Source organism: Perognathus longimembris, chromosome 1, assembly GCF_023159225.1.
Source record: "Perognathus longimembris pacificus isolate PPM17 chromosome 1, ASM2315922v1, whole genome shotgun sequence".
Lineage (NCBI taxonomy): Eukaryota > Metazoa > Chordata > Mammalia > Rodentia > Heteromyidae > Perognathus > Perognathus longimembris.
In genome coordinates, this window is record NC_063161.1 from 97253111 (window position 1) to 97262274 (window position 9164).

Sequence of the window (9164 nt, forward strand, 5' to 3'; positions counted from 1 at the left end):
CCAGCTAAATAGTTTCTTACTCTCCTTTCTGGAGACTAAGTCTACTAACTCATTGGTTTCTCTGGGAGAAGACTAAAAGAGTAGAGAATCTGGAGAAAAGATCGCATGGTAAAACATGAACACCATGGGTATGCTCTCTACAGGGGCTCTGAGCAAAGGATCATTCCTGAAAAATGGTTCTTGGGATGGCCACACATCGCATGAAAGTTGTCCAGGGTAGCTATCTGACACCTGGCAAATGACTGCCACCCAGTGGTAAAATGGAAAATGGCCTTAGAGGGTATTAGTTTTACTAAAAAATTACAGAATTTTTTTTTTTTGGGGGGGGGGGCTTGCAATTATAAATAAGACATTTGTTGGGAAAGCATTTTGTCTTTTGGATTTTTTGTGGCTTTGCTTGAGTTTGGGTGAAAGGCAAGTCTCTGTCTTTATAAATTTGAAATATTGGCGAGAGAGCACTGCTTTCAGGGCAGGCAGGACACTCCCGTGCCCTTAGATAGGCATTGCTATTTAGGAGGAACAGTTTGCTTTATGACTCATTTATATACTACCTCTGCATTTTATGGATTTCTGACCTGCCAACTGGAAGGTTGCTACAAGTTACAACCCAGTAACAAGACATCTGCAATTCAATTCAGCTTTTCCATCTGCTAGCTACAGAAATCCATCTTAGATGAGCTTAAGCAAAAGAGGGGATTTAGAGTAAAGATTTAGGGGCATTTAAATTGAAAAGGAGTGATATGTGTTATTTTGTCTTATGGATAGAGGCAATCTAAGCTCTGATTTCAATTCTCTACCTCAGTCCCTATACATGCTACAGTCTATGTTGATTCCAGACAGACAGAATTGTGTGTGTGTGTGTGTGTGTGTGTGTGTGTGTGTTCAGTGTTCACTTGCCAAAAAGAATCTGTCTTTGATCTAGTAATTCCAGTCAAGAATCACGAAGAGAGCCAGGATTGCCCTACAATTCTAGCTATTCAAGAGGCTGAGGGCTGAGGATCACAGTTCAAAGCCAGCTTGGGTAGATAAATCTGAGAGATGCTTCCATCCAATTCACTGACAAAAAAAGCAGGAAAGAGAAATGTGTACAGAGTGATAGAATGCCAGCCTTGAGGTGAAAAGCCAAGTGAGAACTCAAAGCCCTGAGTTCAACCTTCAGTACAGGCACACCAAGAAAAAAAAATCATGAAGAGTAAAGAGAAAATTATTTTTCCTCCTGATAATTCTAGCATTGCCTAGCTGTGAGGCACAATAGATGTGATATGAAGATATTAAGAAATTGCAGAGGATTATGGGATTTGGGCAAGAAAAAGACATCTTAAGATTTTTAAAACCAGATTGACTCCCCCACCCCCAAGGGAGGCAAAAGAACAATTTTTATATATTTTGAAATATGTAAAAAATGACCAATTTTCAGATTAACAGTTTTTCATATCTTTACCTATCCATGGCCCTCTGACAGACATCAGGACCATTTTGGTTGTAAGCTCTAGTGTCATAAACATCATTCACCCCCACACCATTCAGATCTATGAGCATAAACCCTTGACCACATATGTGTTCCTCCCCTTTGTGATGTGATGTCTGCTTTGTGGCATAAGATATTTCACTGAGATAGTTCTAAGCTATAAGTGACCTTCTTCATCATCTCAAAAAGAACAAGATTTTCCTTTCTTTTTTTCTTTGTGAAGCAGACATTCTTACTTAGGACTATGTCCCATTTTTTCCAAAATCAGTATTGGAAAATGTTGACTAGGGAGTCATAGAAACCTCAAGAGATCAGAAGCCCTATTGAAAATTCCCAGACATTCGTCAGGGCTCCAAGAGTTGATTAAAGAAACTTTTTGGTCTGAAAGGTTTCTCCATAATCAAGAAGCACTCTTACAAAAGCTGACTGTAGGAGGAGGTCATAATTGGAGTCTGATCCTGCCAGGTAGACTCTCAGGCCCATAATTGAGTGGGGCCCCAGCTTGACCCAGCTAGAAAAGTGAGATGTGCTTGGGGGAAAAAAATCTTGAAGGGATGCTGGACACTAGAAGCTCACACCTGTAATCTTAACTATTTAGGGGCCTGAGATCTAAGGATCGAAATTTGAAACCAGACTAGGCAGGAAAATCTGTGAGATTTACATGTCCAACTAACCACCAAAAAGCCAGAAGTGAAGCTATGGCTCAAGTGGTAGAGCACCAACCTTAAGCAAAAAATCTAAGGGTCAGCACCCAGACCCTGAGTTCAAGCCCCAGTACCAGCACCAAAAATAATCTTTGAGGGGGGGGAAGGTAACACATTATTAGGCCCAGCACAGTTTCAGAAAGTATGATCCTCAGATTCGAGAATAGTATGGTTTTAAGGCTATGCATCATGAAGAATCTGCTGCAGTTGGAAACTGATCCTGCACTCTACAGGGAACAGATGTGCACAGATGCAGACACATCTGTTGTAAGCTAAATTATCATGTTAAGATAAGGGATGAGGTGGAGAAAGAAATTGTAATGTCTCTAAAAAAAATAGCATCAATGAGGAAAGCTATTCAAAGGAGAACTTCTTTTTAATGCTCAGGGTTGAAATTTCACATTTCAGACAAAGACAAGACCAAGTGCTAACTATACATCTCAATATGTGCTGAATTACACATTTTTAATTCAGTTTAATTGTCCATACAATTTATTTCATGTCACTTTAGCTATAGATACAAAGTAGTGACAATTGTTTTGCCCAATATGATGCAATTGACTGAATAAAAGGTAATTCTCTTAAAGGACCATCTATTTCTCTACAGAATACCTGGTTTGTGTCATTATAAAAGGGTATGTGCCCTCAATCATATAAAAATTCCTATTTTTTTCCCATCCCTTTTCCTACTGAATCTCCAAAACATGAATCCAACTAAACTATGCTTACTATCAGTGCACTAGCCAATTCCATTCCCAGTGAGGGTTGTCTTCTTGGTTTACAGACAGTACGGTGTCTTTGGCTTTTCCTCAGTTCAACTGGGTGAAGAAAAGAACATAAACTCTTCAGTGCCTCTTCTTATAAACTCACTAATTCCCTCATGAAAAACCTAGATTTATGATTTTTCCTAAACCTAATTACCTCCCAAAGTCATTTTAATGCCCACATTGGGCATTAAGGCTTTATATAGCTGGGGTCATTATTAGGATCCTTCCTTCCTTCCTTCCTTCCTTCCTTCCTTCCTTCCTTCCTCTCTTTCTCTCTTTCTTTCTTTCTTTCTTTCTTTCTTCTCTCTCTCTCTCTCTCTCTTTCTCTCTCTCTCTCTCTCTCTCTCTCTCTTCTCTCTCTCTCTCTCTCTCTCTCTCTCTCTTTCTTTCTTTCTCTCCCAGTCCTGGAGCTTGAACTCAAAGCCTGAGCACTGTTCCTGGTTTTGCTCTAGGCTAGCACTCTATCATTGAGCCACAGTGCCACTTCTGGCTTCTTCTATATATGTGATGCTGAAGAATTGAACCCAGGGCTTCATGTATACAAGGCAAGCACTCTACCACTAGGCCATATCCAAGCCCTTCCTTATTAAGACTGTTACACTAAGAACATTCAAAGGGACTTCAGTTTTCTTAACTTACTGGTCTTATAAGGTAAAACCACCACCAACAAAAAAAAGGTAATAAAAGCAAATGTGTCGCTTGTGGGAGGAGCAAGTTGTGTAGCCTTCAAATTCATAGAGAAAAGTCACTCAAGCCACACCCTGCCTTCCCATCAGTTACCACAGAAGAAAGCAGTCGTAATTTCCAAAGGAACCCAGAGGAAGCATAATCTCTCAGGTTATCCATATTATGGTTTCTGTGCCATTTCCCACTAGAAAGAAGGCATAATGGCTCAGCTCAGGTCTGAGGTCTGTGACAAGAAATGCTCAAACTGAGCCTACAAATCTTTTTATACAGGAGAGTGAGGAAGCTGTCATAGACCTTCAGTGGCATATGAAATTGATCAGAGTTAACCTTGACAAATCTCCTTTTCGCCAAAACTGAAATGATTTCAGAAAGAAAATAATATGATTTCAGTAAGAAAATGATAATATCTATGTAATGGTTTGGATAAGTTCCTGAAAGGCCCATACATTAAAGGCTTGGTGTTATGTAGAGATGGAGGAATCTTTAAGAAGTGGAGCCTAATGGGGAGGAAGTTAGATTATTGGGTTGTGCCTTTGATGGGGGTATTGGAAGCCCAACCACTTCTTCTTCTCTGCTTTCTTGTTACCATGGGATGAGCAGCCTCACATAACGCATGCTTCCACCATAATGGGCTCCCTTACCACAGGCCCAAAAGCAACAGACCAACTTGATCATGGACTGAAACCTCCAAAGCCGTGAGCCAGAATAATCCCTTTCCTCTTCCTAAGTTGATTTTATCCCAGATATTTGTTACAGCAACAGAAAATGGACCAAAACAGCCTGCCACTGTCTGCTACAAATTTGTGAGTTCCCAAAATAAAATACCATAATTGGTCACCTTTGGAGGCTGCTCTAAAAGTAACCCAGAATTCAGAAAAATAGGAAACAAATCAAACAATTAGCATATCTGTATAATTCAGTTATTCCAATTAAGCAAATAATAGGGCAGGAGGAGGGGTTCAGAAAGAAATGCGTGGTTCCAGTGAGCACAGTTCCTGAGAAGCAGTCACTCTTCCACAGTCATAATCTCCCCCGCTCCCAGAGCACTGTCCTCATCCCATGCACCTGCAGGCCAAGGAGACTATGTTAGGTTGCTAGGGCAGTTGTAATAAAGTCATGCAAACAGTTTGGTTTACACAACAGAATCATATTACCGCAGTTCTGGAAAGTGGAAGGCTGATCTTAGGGGTCAGTCAAGAGAATTTATTCCTAGTCTCTTATCCATTCTCAGAGGTTTTCTGGCTATCTTTTGAGTCCCTTGGCTTGTAGAAGGATCAATTTAATATCTGCGTTTGTATTCACATTGCTTTCTCCCGATGTGTGTTTATGTATGTTTATGTGTGTATGTGTGTATGTGTGTGTGTATGTCTATGTTCAACAAATTTCGCTTTTATATAAGGACATTAATCATGTTGAATTGTTCTAAGCTATTGATCTCATTTTAACTTTGATTACGTCTATGAAAAGCCTACCGCCAAATAAGGTTACACTTCAAGATGTGATCTAAGGGTGTTAGGATAATGGAATATTTCTCTTGGGAAAACACAGTCTAACCCACAACAGATGTTAACATTATCTACTATTGCTAATCCCTTGATACTTTACCTTTTGTCATAACTGGTTGGGAGTTTTTCCACACCTTCGCTAAAATCTCTTGGAGCATGCTTTGTTTGCTCTGGATACATTTTCCTCAGAGGACAATTTAATAATGAGTGGGCAAAGGAGTAACATGGGTGGTGGGCCAGAGTGAAAAATGGGGAGTGGTCCAGCATAAATTCCAGTCACTGAGATCGGGCTTGCAGAGAACAACTGGGTTGGGAAATGCAAGGGAGAAAAGGAGTTTGTTAGGCACAGGAAGATGGCATAAGACACACACAAAGCCCAAAAGCATATGCAGTATGGTGTTTTTGTGTTTTGGACATACAAATTCAGCAGCAAGGATCCCATCCCTGATTCTGCCACATATTAAACTACTTAGGACAAAACTTACCTTTTCACTCCTTATACTGTCCACTTTTATCTATAAAATGGACATGACAACCTCTGCCTCATAATTTGCTGTTAAGACTGCTGAGATGAACCTCCTAAGGAGGTTGAAATGTGCAAAAAGAGCCTGAAATGTGCAAAAGGCATGATAAATGTTAGGATTTGCCAGAATTACTTTTACATACTTACCTCACATCTGGAGAATGTATCACCAACAATAAATTTCTTGAAATGATCCACCTCAATGTGATCTAATTCTTACTTTCCACTGCAAATTTAAAATTATTTTAAATACAATGCTGGATGGAAGTGAAGTTGCTGGCAGGCTTGTTCTTCTGAGATTTTCTCTTTTCTACATGGTTTAAACTCAGAGCTAATTTCAAACAGCTTCTAGCCTGGATACAGGGTAGCAGTTGGGCATATGGGTAAATTTTAAAGCAATGTAGATATTTTAGGGTGTCCAGGGGCTTTAGAAAGTAATATAGTTTGGCCTCTAATTTTTAGATGATGACATTAAAACCAGAGAGGTTAAATGATTCATCTGAGGCCACGCTGCTGGAGGCAATGTTGGGACAAAAATCTAGTCCTTATGACTCATAAACCAGCCCTTTCCTCTCCAATATGGCAAACTTTAGCAAGATAGTTGAGAAAAAATGCTTATTGCACAGAATTATCAATTTATGCAGTGAGTGCAACCTTTTCCTACAGAGAAATACACATTAGAATTAGAAATGAGGGACCAGAGCAGGAACTCAAAATATTACTATGTTCTTAGAAACCCACCACATGAGTCCTCTGAAATGAGACAAATAATGATTTAACCAGCATTTTAAGCTTTTAAAAGTGTATACTCTTAACAAAGAGTCAACTACTTTTATACATAGGAATAGACTTTTCTCAAAGCTTTGAACTGTGACTCGTCACTTTTTTGAGTTTTCTTTTGAAGCCTTTGCAAATTTTCCCCTCTATAACAATCAATTAGCCTAATGCCACTTGGAATTATACACTGTAAAGAGATTCTATTTTAAAGAAACCTACCTCAATGAAACAATGGAATGCTGAGGAGATGATTGTATGGTTTAACTTGGTTCTTTTTGAAAATTTCGCCAAGACCTAAGTATCACAATGGGTCACTGTGCGTTGATACTTGTATATACTTTTGTGGAACTAACTTGGTAATTTTCACATTTTGACAGAAGGAAAACAAGAGGTACAGGTCATTTCTTTAGCTCTCCTTTTCTGGCATAAGAGGGAAGAGATTTAGGGGAAAAAAGGAAAGCTGCAGGGCAGAATTAGAGAAAAATTACACGCTTAATGCAAGATATAGTACTTTGGTGTTTAATAAAAGTATATTGAGTAGACAAAATATTCAAGAGAAAACCCCATTTAATGAACTGGATTATGTTGAAAGGATTCTATTATCTAAAAAGACTTGGTATCCATAGAAACCTAGCAACCAAGACATATCCACACTGACTTTGCCTCTATGGAGAGGCAAACAAATAACCAATGTGCTTGCTCTTTCCTGATATCCTTATGTCATGACTACTAAATTACAATGTAAGAGCGCTGTCTTAACAAACCCTACAATTGTTATACTTTTAGAACAGGACCAACAGAAAAGAGAGAATCTAAATAAATAATAGAGGTAGAAAAATAGTTTACAAGAATGAAAGGAGACAGGGATGCCCTGGTGTTTCCAAGAAGGTATTGCCACTCTGATCTTCACCCCAGGCTAGATGATGAGCCAAGGGAGAAACCCATGTTCCCTGATCTGCTGACAAGTAATAGGTCACCTGATTCCACCGCATCAGTACTCTGTTGGTCTAAAAGGAAGTCCAAACAGCCCTAACACACTCTAAGCAGAAGGTCCAACCAGTTGCAACTGTGTGGTTTTGCATGTATAATTGATTTTATTGTTACTGGATAATACATGTGCTGTCTATCTTTATATGCCAGGCACTGTGAACATTTCTGAGGACATGGGAGATGTGAATGAGTTGTTCCCAGCTGACAGAGATATGAATCTTGCTTAGAATCTTCCACTGAAAACAAAGAAGGATCATTAACATCCATCCATGAGGGGCACATCATTATTTTAAACCCTTAGGATCCAGTAGAGATTCTTGGAAACAAGTGACACACAATAAATGTTGACTGAATATAATAGCTCTAGAGAATTAATCAAAGGAAGTTAACACACAACATCTGATTATCTGTAGCAGGGAGCCTCAAGATGTAGCAAAATCAAATGGTACAAATAAAATCATTGTAAATAATGATAAAATATAATTAATGATCTCAGAAATAATAAGTACTGAAGCTGGTATGTGAATTCTAGTCTGGTTCCAGAGATTTTTATGCTTAATCAATATACCATATCTTCTCCTAGAGAAGGCAGGGAGACAGCTACTAAATAAAGTCTCTGTAGCTGTGGTGTTTGGGGAAAAAATAGAAAAGAAAATAAGTCTCAGAGTACAAGCTGCAAAACTTTACATGCCAGACATGCAGCATGAACGACAGCTGTTCGTTTATTCATTTATTCAGCCAGTGTTCATCAGCCCTCCCTGAGCCTACAGCTCTTCCAGCCCCATCACTAGCCCAAAGGGGAAACACTTTTATTCATTGTCTCCACAGGATGGCTACTTTCAAACACACACTACCATCTACCTCTTTATTGAGTGTGCTGATTATTGCCTAGTTTCCCTTACCAGAATGTAAATTCCATGAAGTCATAAAAATGTGATGCTTTGCTCCCAGAGCAGTGTTGTAAAAATAAAACCAAACAACAAGAACAACAACAAAAAACAACAACAACCAATCAATAAGCATTTGTAGAATGACAGACTCATGGAGTTTACTCTTTAGGGCACACAAAAGTTAGTAATTTTGATGAAGTCCAGTTTGTCTATTTTTTTGTTACTGTAGTTTTTGATGTCACAAATAAGAATCTTTTGTCAAATTGAAGGTCAGAGATTTTTACCTGTAATTTAGTTTTAGCTTATATTTAGGTCTTTGACCCCTTTTGAGCTGATTTTTGTATATAGGGTGAAGGGAAGGCGCCACTTTATTCTTCTGGGTGTGATGATCCAATTGTTTATCAGCACCATTAGCTGACAAGCCCATTCTTTCCCTGTTACATTATCATGACACATATCATAGTTTGGTGCAGATAAGTACATTTGTTTTTGGAGGGAGGGAGGATGAAGTCCTGGGGCTTGAACTCAGGGCCAATGCTATGCTGTGAGCTTTTTTTACTCAAGGCTAGTGCTCTACCACTTGAGTCACAACTCCACTTCTGGCTTTTTGGTGGTTAATTGGAAATAAGAAAGAGTCTCGTGGAGTTTCCTCTCTGCGCAGGCTTTGAATCTCAATCCTCCAATCTCAGTGTTAAGTGGCAAGGATTATAGGCATGAGTGAGCAGTAGCCTGGCTTGTTTCTGGAGTTTTAAATCTATTCCACTGAGGTATACATGGGCCATGGTGTCAGTAACATAGCATTTACCACCATTGCTTTCTAGGAAACTTTTCAGGATTTCTTGGATTATTTTTG